Source organism: Hipposideros armiger, unplaced genomic scaffold, assembly GCF_001890085.2.
Source record: "Hipposideros armiger isolate ML-2016 unplaced genomic scaffold, ASM189008v1 scaffold_137, whole genome shotgun sequence".
NCBI classification, from domain to species: Eukaryota; Metazoa; Chordata; class Mammalia; order Chiroptera; family Hipposideridae; genus Hipposideros; species Hipposideros armiger.
Genome location: NW_017731487.1, coordinates 3,209,260 through 3,220,181, shown reverse-complemented (window position 1 = coordinate 3,220,181; position 10,922 = coordinate 3,209,260). Strand labels below are relative to the sequence as shown.

General features: G+C 49.0%; 1 long non-coding RNA gene across 1 annotated transcript; it reads right to left on the bottom strand.

Annotated features, from left to right (window-relative positions):
- Positions 1-8,844: 8,844 nt before the first annotated feature.
- Positions 8,845-9,630, bottom strand: LOC109386658 (uncharacterized). The gene is made up of 3 exons (XR_002124824.1): positions 9,478-9,630; positions 9,012-9,120; positions 8,845-8,923 (listed from the first exon to the last, which is right to left on the bottom strand). It is a non-coding gene; the product is annotated as an uncharacterized LOC109386658 (long non-coding RNA).
- Positions 9,631-10,922: the final 1,292 nt, after the last annotated feature.

Here is a 10,922-nt window from a genome sequence, read left to right as displayed (position 1 = left end):
CCGTCGCCGGCGACTCACGGCAGCCCAGCTCCAGGTTGAGCTGTTGTTCAGCATCTTAGCTGTAGAGGGCAGTGTCACTGGCCCTTATATGTGGGACCCAAACCTGGGGCCCTCTGGCATCCCAAGCCAGCTCTTAACCAACGCGCCACTCGGCCGGCCCCTGACCTAGTTCTTGACATCCATATTATACCCTTACATAGTTCTAGACACAAGCACCTTCCTCATTTAAGCTTTTTCATAACACTATGAGGCACATGTTATTTGTGTCCATTGTAAACAAGAGGACACTGAGGCGCAGAGATGGGTGACTTGCCTGTGGGCACACAGTCCGTGATCGGCAGGATGCAGATGACTACACTTGCTGCTGCTTTAAACAGCAAGTCGCTCTCTTGACCTTGGAGTTTGGCTTGTATAGTTTGGTGTTAGTTAATTTTGTGTGTGTGACTAAGGCTATTAACTATTTGGCTCCTTATTTATGTTTGTTTTCCATCTTTGTAGGAGTCACTAAAGGCTGATGCAGGGCTCCGGCTACCCCCACACTATTGTCCTGCCACATGTCCCCTGACATTGACATTCAGCAAAAATCACATGATAAGAGGGGGGGGGAGTCCTGCAAATGGAAAGCTCTTCCCAGGCATTGTGGTGGGCAGCTAGCAGGCACCTTTTGTCATCAGATCTCCACCAGAAGACATGTCTGAGAGAATTCCTGGGAGAGGCTTGGGATGGGAAAAGAAAGGGTGTTTCTGAAAAGGAAACCAACTTCCAAGATGCCTCCATTTATTATGAAGAGATGAGAGGGAATACACAGTATCCCAGCCTCTACTGCTGTAGGTTATAAAACCATGAGGTTAGGCTTCAGCACGTATTACAAAGAAACACACCAATAATGTCATTACCAACACACTTAGATGACAAGCATACTTAATGGAAACACCTCTTTCTTAACGCTGAAAACCTTTCGTGTAGCAGTTTAAATGAATTAAGCTGTGAGAGCACTTTGGGGACTTTGCAAAGATACTCTCTGCACGTCACATGATTTGAAACTGCAGCTAAGAAAATTCAGTGAAGTGGTGTGACTCTCAGAAACCAAATACAAATGCGCAGAAAACATAACTTTATTTTTCTCTATCACCAGCCCCCCCTTTTTCGGTAGTAACATCTAATCTCAATCATATAGAGTTCCCCTATAGTCTTTTCTCTTGGCTTCCAGAAAATTCCAGGGGTGGGGTGATGGTGGTGGGAATTCCATATTGCTGAGGCTTTGGGAAAGGGAACGTCTCATCTTCAACGTCATCTCCTCGTGCGGATATCTCACACATTGTAAAGGAGATGCACATTGTGAAAGTATCAGCTGAAACTGTCTCATCTGACCCTTGGTCGAGTGTCCACACAATTTGTCCACCAGCCCACTCTTGGCTTGTCACCTCTCAGGTCCTCCCAGTGTTACTTGAGAACTCACGGATGCTATTTAGCAGCTCCTGACAAGTGCTAGAGACAGAAAACTCTGGGAAGTGGACAGAGGCCCTGTTCACCTGGACACAAGGTGCCATTTCTTCTCCTAGAAGCCATTACTCCGAGGTTTGGGAACTCACATGCTTCTTTGGGGTTTCAGTGTCAACCTGAGGTCACAGCCTGGGGATCAGGTCACTCAGCCTCTTGTCTCCGACACCTGTCCTTCTAAGCACCATACTTTACTTGCTTCTCTCTCTAACCCAGCAGAAGGGGGGCCCATAAGGTGATATTTTGAAATATTATGCTCCATATTAGTCACCTGATAACAAGAATCATCCTCCTTACATTTATTCAGTATGTTATCGTTTACTAAGTGCTTTTACACTATTCATCTCATTTGTCCTTACAAGGACCCCATTTTATACACATACAAATTATCATGCCCACTTTATAGATGAGAAAACTGAGGCCCAGAGTAATGATTTTCCACTGTCCCACAGCTGGAAGGTGTCAGAGATGAGACAGGATCCAGGTTCACAGCCCTACATTTCTGTGTCCAGGGAGTGTAATTGTTACTGCCCCCCAGAACAGACAGTAGACAAGATAGTCGCCGATATGGAAGAACTTGAAGGGCTCCCAAGCCCCCTCCCCTTATCTAGACCCCCCTCACATTCCCAAGGACAGGGTTCCCTCCTTTACTTTCCTTTAGTTTTTCCTGAGGGTTAAGGTTAAAGACCCAGGAGAACGGCCCCTGTGGAATATGCCATGAAGACAGTGCCTGAAAAATTTACTCCAAGAACGTGAATGCTAGAAGTGATGCGTAGAAGGCAGTGGCCCAAAGCAGGGTGTGGCCAGCTGAATGTCCGGGGCCAGATCTGGCCTTTCTCACTAGACGCTGTGTGATTCTGGGCAATTTACCAAACCTCCTTAGGCCTCAGTTGCCCCATATAAGGTGAAGATAAAACAGAATCTCCTTCAAAAGGGTTATTGTGAAAAATCAGATGACGCCCCTGATAAGTCCGGTACCCATCTGCTATATGGAATACAGTCAATGGTATTGTAATAGCTACAAGTATGTACAATGTCAGAGGGGTAGTAGACTTGTGGGGGTTATCACTTTGTGAGGGGTGTAAATATCTGTTACATTGTTTTGTACACCTGAAACTAATTTTAAAAATTATTCTAAATAAATAAATAAATAAATAAAATGTCCAAAAAGAAAAATCACATGAGGCAAAATACGTCACCCTGTGCGTGATGCAGAGTCGGTAAATGGTTGCTGAATGCTAGTGTTGTTGAAAGGAGGCTGTAAAAACAGACACTAACATTTCACTGGGTCGTTAATGCTACAGAAAGACACCCTGACTGGGTCGTAAATCCCCTTTGATGTAACACCCATTGAGGGAAGCTTCGAGGAATACTGAACATGGATGGCTAGCTGGGAACGGATGAGAATTCGGTGATTATGGATGGAAGCCAGAGCGCTGTTTCCCAGTGAAAGCCTACCGGAGATGAACGCTCATGAAGGAGCGTGACGTCGCCCCAGAGAAGGCGGCCAGAGCTAAAAAGACAGCTGTGAGGAAACCGGGGCGGCTTGAGCATGCCCCTCCTGGTACCACCTGCCAGGCAGGGAGACACAGACCACATGTGCCTGGAAGGAGCTGCCCTGCTGAGCGGGGTATTCACCCAGCGTGGCCTTGGGCCAGAGGGAGACAGGACTGTGACCTAAAAGGCCCGAAGGCTAAAGCCAGCATAGTGCTCAGCGTGGGGCTGGGGAACTGCCCTGTGGAACAGGTCAGAGCAAGTCGGGTGGAATGAGGGGACCCGTGTTTATGTGGGTGTCAGGGTGGTGGGGGGCTCAGGGCCTGACGGAGCCAAGCTGAGGGTACATGGCTCCACGTGTGCATCACACCTGGGTGTTCCTTTGAAAGGAAAGGGAGTCACCCAGCAGGCCCTGCGGGGGAGTAAGGGCTTCTGGGTTGAGGTTTTAGGAATTGTCTGGTTTGGGCTTTTTTCTCCCTAAGAAACTGGAATCTGAGAGAACTCAGCTTATTGTTGAAAATTATCTTGACGTTAGAAGGATTAGAAGCTGAGACAGCTTTCAGCAAATTTAAACTCACTGGAATGAGGTGGGAGAAATCATTGCAGGCAGATCAGCTAGTTTAGAAAATAAGGGAAGTGAAGTCAAGCCTTGTTGATGAGACACAGAGCTGGACGGTCCCTGTGGTCACTCTGATCTCCTGGTAAACCCTGACCTCTCCATTCCCTGAAAGGCCAGGGCAGCAAGGCCGATGGCCCCTCGGGAACACTCAGAAAACGCGTTAAATGAACGCACCTCGACCAGTCGCTAAATCCTAAATACATAAATGGCAGCTAGTCATTTGGCACTAAGCGGATGGCAATTTTCTAAAACATTTTCATTTTAGCAGCATAATTTCATTTTTTTCTTCTTTCTTCCACTTTACTGTTTATGGTGCCTTAAAGCATCACACAATCCATGGATCTGCAGCAGCACAAAAAACCGAGAAGCAATTCTGCCAATACACAGGAGGGGGACATTAGGGATTGAGACCCATGTGACATTTTACAGTTTACAAAGCACTGTGTTGCAATTCCAGTGTTTTCAGCATTGGAGGAGACTGAGCTGAGGGACATGGAGCACCAAGTCATCGTCTTAGAGGTACAAAAATGACCACAAGAAATATATTTAGAAGTAAAAACATAGAGCTATATGCGAGTCTGTGTCCTCACCAACCCCTCACTCTGAAGTTTCCTACCCAGGTCAGAGGATGACTAAATTCTCCACCAACGGCCGCAGAAAAAAGAAAGAAGGAGTAAGGGGAGAAGCAGCTCAACCCACTGCGTTTGTCACCAGTGGCTCTTTAAAAAGAGGTGAGCTGGGTAGGACTCAGATCTCTCCTAAGTACTGAGACACAAAGCAGGACAGCAGCCAGACAAAGACATGGTGCCAAGCAAAGACATGGTGATCAGGTCCCCTTCTCAGCAGTGACTCAGAGGGGGGTGAGAGAGGCCATCACCTGATCGCCAGGGCCTTCAGCTAATGCCTTTGGGAAATAGTCCCTCTCTCTCTTCACAGAGTGGGGAGAATTAATCAGTGTTTGCAAAGATGTTTTCGATCCTTGTCGAAAGTGCTCAGCCAGATCTAAGTATCTGGTGTGTCAGCTGTCACTCACTCCTCTCCCGGCACAGCATCTCTACCCTGGAAGATGGCACACGAGAGAGCTGCTCTGCTGGGGTCGTGGTCAGCTATTGCCACTGAGCCTCCCGCTGCTGTGGCTGTTTACTTGGGTCTGTGTTTACTGCCCAGATTGCAAACCTCTGCAGGGAGAGGGTATCTCATGTGGGGCGATGGTGCCACTAGCTAGACCTGTATCCCACCCCTGCCTCCTTCTACCCCATGAGGAGGCAACTTCCTGTGGGTATAATTTGACAAGCTCCTGAAAGGCCTCCCACAGCTAAACACAACTCCCCACTACTTCTCACAGAGGCTGGAAATCCCTCTGTTAAAAGTCCACTTCTTTTGGGCCTTGGTTGGTTTTCCTAAGAGTGCAGGATGTTATCATGGAAAGAGGACACGCCCAGAAGTGAGAACACCTGGTTCTGGGGTCCCTCCCTTGGTGTGATGCTGGCTCTGCCCTTTCTAGCCTGGCGACCTGGGGTGAACTCACTCTCTTCCTTTCTCATATTTTTTTCCATCTAAAATGGCACCACTAAGGCTTACCTCACAGGGCTGCTCTGAGGATCAGGAGAGATAATGGATGTGAAAGCCAAGCGTTGCAGAAACGTAAGAAGCATTATTATTGCTAAAACCCTAGTCCTGCAGGGCTGGTTAATCCCCAGTAAGGATTAGTTGCAAGCTCCCTAGGCCCAGCAGGCACCTGGGGTGGGCAGAACAGAAGAGCCAGGGGACCACAGTGGGAAGAAAGACTCCAGGAGAGGAAAAAGGAGGGACATCTTACCACTGGCACGACTACTCAAGTTTTAGGGTGAGGAGGGGCTCAAGCTCTTTCCCGGTTCCCCAGACGGAGCTCCGTGGAGGTACCAGATGCCAGCCCAGCTCAGCCTTGGCGCCTGCTCTCCTGTTGCCTAAAGATGTGAAGACTGAGGGACGCCTACTCAGTTAAAGAACCAATATAAAAAATAACCGAAAGTATCTGGGTCTACACAGACACATCACGCAGGTAACTGAAGCACCAAAGCCCAGTTTGGGCACAAGTAGCCCACATGCTTCAGACCAGAGGAATTGCTTTCTTTGTCAGAATTTCCTGGATAATCTCCTCCCTTTTGTTTGGCTGAAAGAACCAGCAGCCTCGCATCTGCAAGCCTGCTTGGCAAACACGGATCGGGTCCTTAGAGATGAAAGGCACAGAGTAAGCTATTTTCCATAAACATGTTGGCACATGCATTAGTTATTGCAAGGCGGGGAAGGAGGGAGGATGATGTATAATAGTAAATGAGATGGGAGAGGGGAGGGGAGGGGAGAGGAGAGGAGATGGCAGGTGACGGAACAACGGCAGCTACGGTTTCTTCTCCGGAATCTGCTGGGACCCAGGCTCTGTTCTGGGCAGTTTGCATTAAAAATCTCACTTAATCCTCACAAGAGTCCTATGAGACAGCATTCAGGAATGGAAAAAAACTTGAGTTTAGAAGCCAAACGTCAGTGGATTTGACTCCCTATCCTGCCACTGGCTGTGTGACTAGGCAAGACACTTGAGGGTCAGAATTTCCGTTTCCTCATCTGTTAAAAGGAAGTGATAAAGGTGGCCTCAGGGTGTGCTGGAGAATTCGGGGTGGTCATGACTGTGATGCACTTGGCAGGCACACAGCAGACATGTGATAAATGGTGGCTCTTGTGTCATTCTTTACAGGTAAGGATGCGGAGACCGAGGAGGTTAGGACCCCGCCCATGTCACACTGCCAGTCAACAGCAGAGCTAGTTCCATCTTTCTTCAAAGAGCAGGGGTTTTGCTTGGAGGCAATTTAACTCAGACCCTTCACAGCATCTATACGGTGGCTTGATAGATGTCACCTCCAGAGTTTGTGTGCAGGCTCATGGCGTGACCATACATTGTTTCTGTATCCTCAGTGCTTCTCACACAGCACCTGGCATGCCATAGTTGTTCAGAAATATCTGTTCAATGAATGGGACAATTAAGGAGAGCCTAGGATAGATTGACGGAGTTGAGTCGAAGACACTGTGGAACTGGTATCCCTCGTGGGCCTGGTAACTTGGAGTTGGGACACAGCTTCGCTCCCGCCACATGAAAGTGGTTTTGTTACCCCGTGACAGGCCTGCAGAACCTCCCTGAAGGTCTGAGGGGCCTGGCTGAACCCCTGCCCCACTCTAGCTGTCTCAAGGAGGCCCTGTGGTCAGCAGTTAAGAACTTGTCAAGACTAGTTGAAACCAGCTGAAACCAAGATGGCTGTCTAAATGACCGCCACAAGATTTTAAAGCTCATTAGAATATAATCTCCATGCTAAATAACACACCTAACAGCGCCAGCACAGTTGACAATCACCATGACAACAGCCAGAAGAGACCATAAAGGGAAAAAAGAGGGTGAAATCCTGACAGAGAGAGAGAGAGAGAGAGAGAGAGAGAGAGAGAGAGAGAGAGAGAGAGAGAGAGAGAGAGAGAGAGAGAGGGGGAGAGAGAGCGAGAGAGAGAGAGCCACAGCCCCTTTCCTTGGAAAATCCATGAATATTCCCCCTACCTATCTACCTCAACCTCCCTTCANTCATTCAGATTGCCTCCAGTTGTAAAATGCCCTGTTGTTATAAAGAGTTAGAGGTGGGCATATATGGCGCTCTAAACCCCATGGATCAGGTATGGACAAGAACAGCAGGATAGAAATAACTCGGCAGGCAGAATGGCAGATGGAACCCAGGGGCTCATGAAGACCCGGGAGCTTTTCCCACATACTCAGCCCAGTAAAGTGGTCTCCAGGCCACAGTGGCACCTGCTGAGAAGTTAGTCAAGTCCTGAGTGTCGAGTCCTTCCCTCCTCCTGGGCTATAGTTGACCACTGTCTTCTCTTCTAATATCTTGTGACAGGGATCGAGAAAGGCCAACTCCATCACCAGGGTTCCTTATTACTTAAACCCAGATTCAATTCAAGGGAGCAGTGTGTCTTGTACAAAGCCAAATTTCCCTCATGCCTACTCTATGCCTAATGCTAAACATTCCCCCTGGGAGCTTAGCTGTCCTCCGGAAAGAAAGTGGAGAGCAGAGAAACATAAATTGTGTGATTTTGCAATGAGTCAACAAAAACTTTCGAACTGGTAAGATTTTATTTTCTGCTAAAGATAGAAACTAAGTCTAGCTCTGGCAAACTAAAGAAAGATGCATTTTGCATACCTGAGTATGGCTTAAAATTTGCCTTCTCCACATTTCCTTTGAAACGACAAACTTGCAGGAGTCTTTCTTTGACCACCACAAACACAAATCTATCACTGATTGTTTCATGGTTCCATGTTTATTAGGAAGTAAGTGTCCTGTTTTCCAGAGGCTTCTACAAGAAAAGCCTGGAATTCTTTTCAGCACTTGGAATATGTTGTGTCTCTGCCTTCTGGCCTCCATTGTTTCTAATGAAAAGACAGTTGCTAGTCTTAATGAGGGTTTCTTATATTTGAACTGGCAAGATTTTATTTTCTGCTACTAAGAGGAATAGGGATTAAAGATGGAAACTGCGTCTAGCTGCATAGAGAGATTCTCACAGAGCAGGTTTCCTGGGCAATACGCTGCAGCTGCAGATGAACACCTCCTAAGACAGTGAAGGAAGCAGAAGTGGACAGAGGGAAGAGATCATCTCTGACATAGGGTGGAGTCCCAACAAAGACATCGGCCAATCCCGTGACCCCTCTCCCCAGAGAGCCTAGAGGTGGGACGACCCTTCAGAGTTCTCTGGCATTGAGAAAAGGGGACCAAGAGTGTGTAATGCCTTCATTAACCAAGCACTGGGTGTCAGCTGTCCCCAGGGAGAGTGTATCCTTGGGTGAGAAGGTTTTCTTTGACTGAGGGTGATATCCAAAGGGTTCAGCTGAGAGTGATCAACCACCAACACTCAACAGCTGGGCAGCCGGAGCCTCTTGAGGTCCAGATGGACCTGGTCCCTAGCTGATGGAAGTGCAGAGGCACTGATGGCCTCCTTTGATCCTGGAATTCTGGGGGGGGNCCTGGGCCTGGGTCCCCAGTGCCAGGCCCTTTGGTCACAGAGTGCTGCCCAGTGACCAGTCTTCCTGAGGGGTTCCCAGTCTCAGTCCCCGCTGTGTCCAGAACCTCCCCCGACGTCCCCAGCCAGGCCGGGGTCTATCACAGGTCTCCCTCTCCCGGTTTGGAAGCTCCACCCCCGTCATGGCCAGCTCTGACTCACCTGCAAGGAGATGCAGGCTGTGTTCAGAGAGATGGGGGCTTGTCTTCTGGGAGAGGAGGGGGCTTACCTGGGACCATCCTGAAAGCAGAACAAGAGCACTGTGAGAAAGAGGTGCCGGCTTGAAGCACAGAAGGACTGTAACAGTCAGAGTGGCCATGATGGGAACCTGTGGCCGGCGAGGTGAGGAGCTCGCTGACTGACCGCCTGTGGGAACTGGTGCTTTGGCTCCTCCGGCTTTGCCCGCTATTATTGGCCCACCTGCTCCAGTCAGCCACCTTGGGAAACATTTTCCACATTTAAGGGTCTGTTTTTCTGGCTTGATTCTTTTAAAACTCTCTTCCACTCTGGGGTCCCCAGGGGCCAGCTCACTCCCCTGAACCCTGAGCACCCCCTCCCTGAGACCCCTGGAACCTCTCCTTCCCTGGATTATCACCCCCACCATTCCTCCCCCCTGCATGGGAAACCCTCATCCTCCCCCACGTCGGGCATGGGGCTGAGTGTGAGGGGGGGGCCGCGCCCCCAAGCCCCTGAAGTGCACTGCAGTGCCCAGCAGTTCTGGCCCTGCCTTCTCGGGGTAGACTCTCCTGCCCCGAGATTTCATATTCCTTTGGGGTTCAGCCTTCCCCACTCACCTGGACTCACTGGTCTCTCAAGGGTTCCAGGCCTTTTGAGTCTGTCTCGAGAGCTGCAAATGGGCTTCTGGAGTCACCTGTGAAGCCTGTGATTCTGGGGGATTTTTTCAGAGTGTTTATGGTCTCCGCTCAGATTCCTCTTCCCCTCAGGTTGTGCTGGTGGCCAATCAGGCTCTGCCAGTAACACCAAGGTGACCAGGAGATGGCGCTGCTGGGCCAGAGTCCCACCTCCTTATATGCAAATTAAGTTCAGAGATTGGGCTGAGAGGAGGGCAAAAGGGAGGGGCGGGGCCTGGGAAGAGAGGATGCGTGGGTTCCTATCAAGGCCAACCCTGACTTTCAGCCCTTCTTTGTCTCAGGCCGGCATCTCTTTCTCACAGTGCTCTCGTTCTGCCTTCGGAATGGTCGCAGGTAAGCCCACTCCTCTCCCAGAAGACGAGCCCCCATCTGTCTGAACACAGCCTGCATCTCCTTGCAGGTAAGTCCAGCCTGGAAGTCTTCCCGCCTCTTCCCAGCCAGGCTGCGGGAAGCCACGAGCCCTGTGTAAAACACGGACACCATGTCTACCTGGCCAGGCTGTGGTGCGGATTAGAGAGAATTTTGCAGAATACTTGGTACAGTGATGTCTCCAGATGTTGGACCTCCAGCAGGCTGCCTCAGAATCCCCGGGGACATTTTTTTATCAAACAGATTCCCACAACCCACTCCTAGGGATTCTGCTTGAGCTCACCTGTCCAGTTTCAGCTCTACCTGTTTCACCTCCTACCTTATGCTTAGGCCAGACCAAACTATCTACAGTTTCCCAAATACACCATAGCACCTCTTCCGATTATGCCTTTGTACACACAGCTCACCCGTCTAGAATGTCCTTCCCCTCTGTCTGATTGGAAAATTCCTATTTACCCTTCCAAACTCAGCTGAAATGTCTCCTCATTTGTGGAGCCTTTTCTGACCCTCACCTCCCAGTATTCCCTTCTTTGACCAGNTATATATATATTAAATTATAGTTCACATATACTATTATTCAATGGCAGCTTCAGATGTACAGTGCAGTGGTCAGGCCTCTACACTGTCCATGAAGTGGTCTCCCTAACAAGTGAAATAAGTCAGTCAGAAAAGACAAATACCATATGATCTCACTTATATGTGGAATCTAAAGAACTGAATAAGCGAGCAATGTAAACAGAAGTAGTCTCAGAGATATAGAGGAAAAACTGATGGTTGCTAGATGGGAGGGGGTGGGGATGAGGGAGAAGGGGAAGGGACAAGACAACATAAATTGGTAACTTCAATATTGCCACAGGGATAGGAAAGACAGCTTGGGGAATATAATCAATAATGTTGTAAATATTTTTTAGGGTGTCAGATGGACACATGGTTTTCCCTTCTTCATTACTCAACTGCTTGCATTCTGAATTTTACTCCACCCACCCACCCACTCCCAA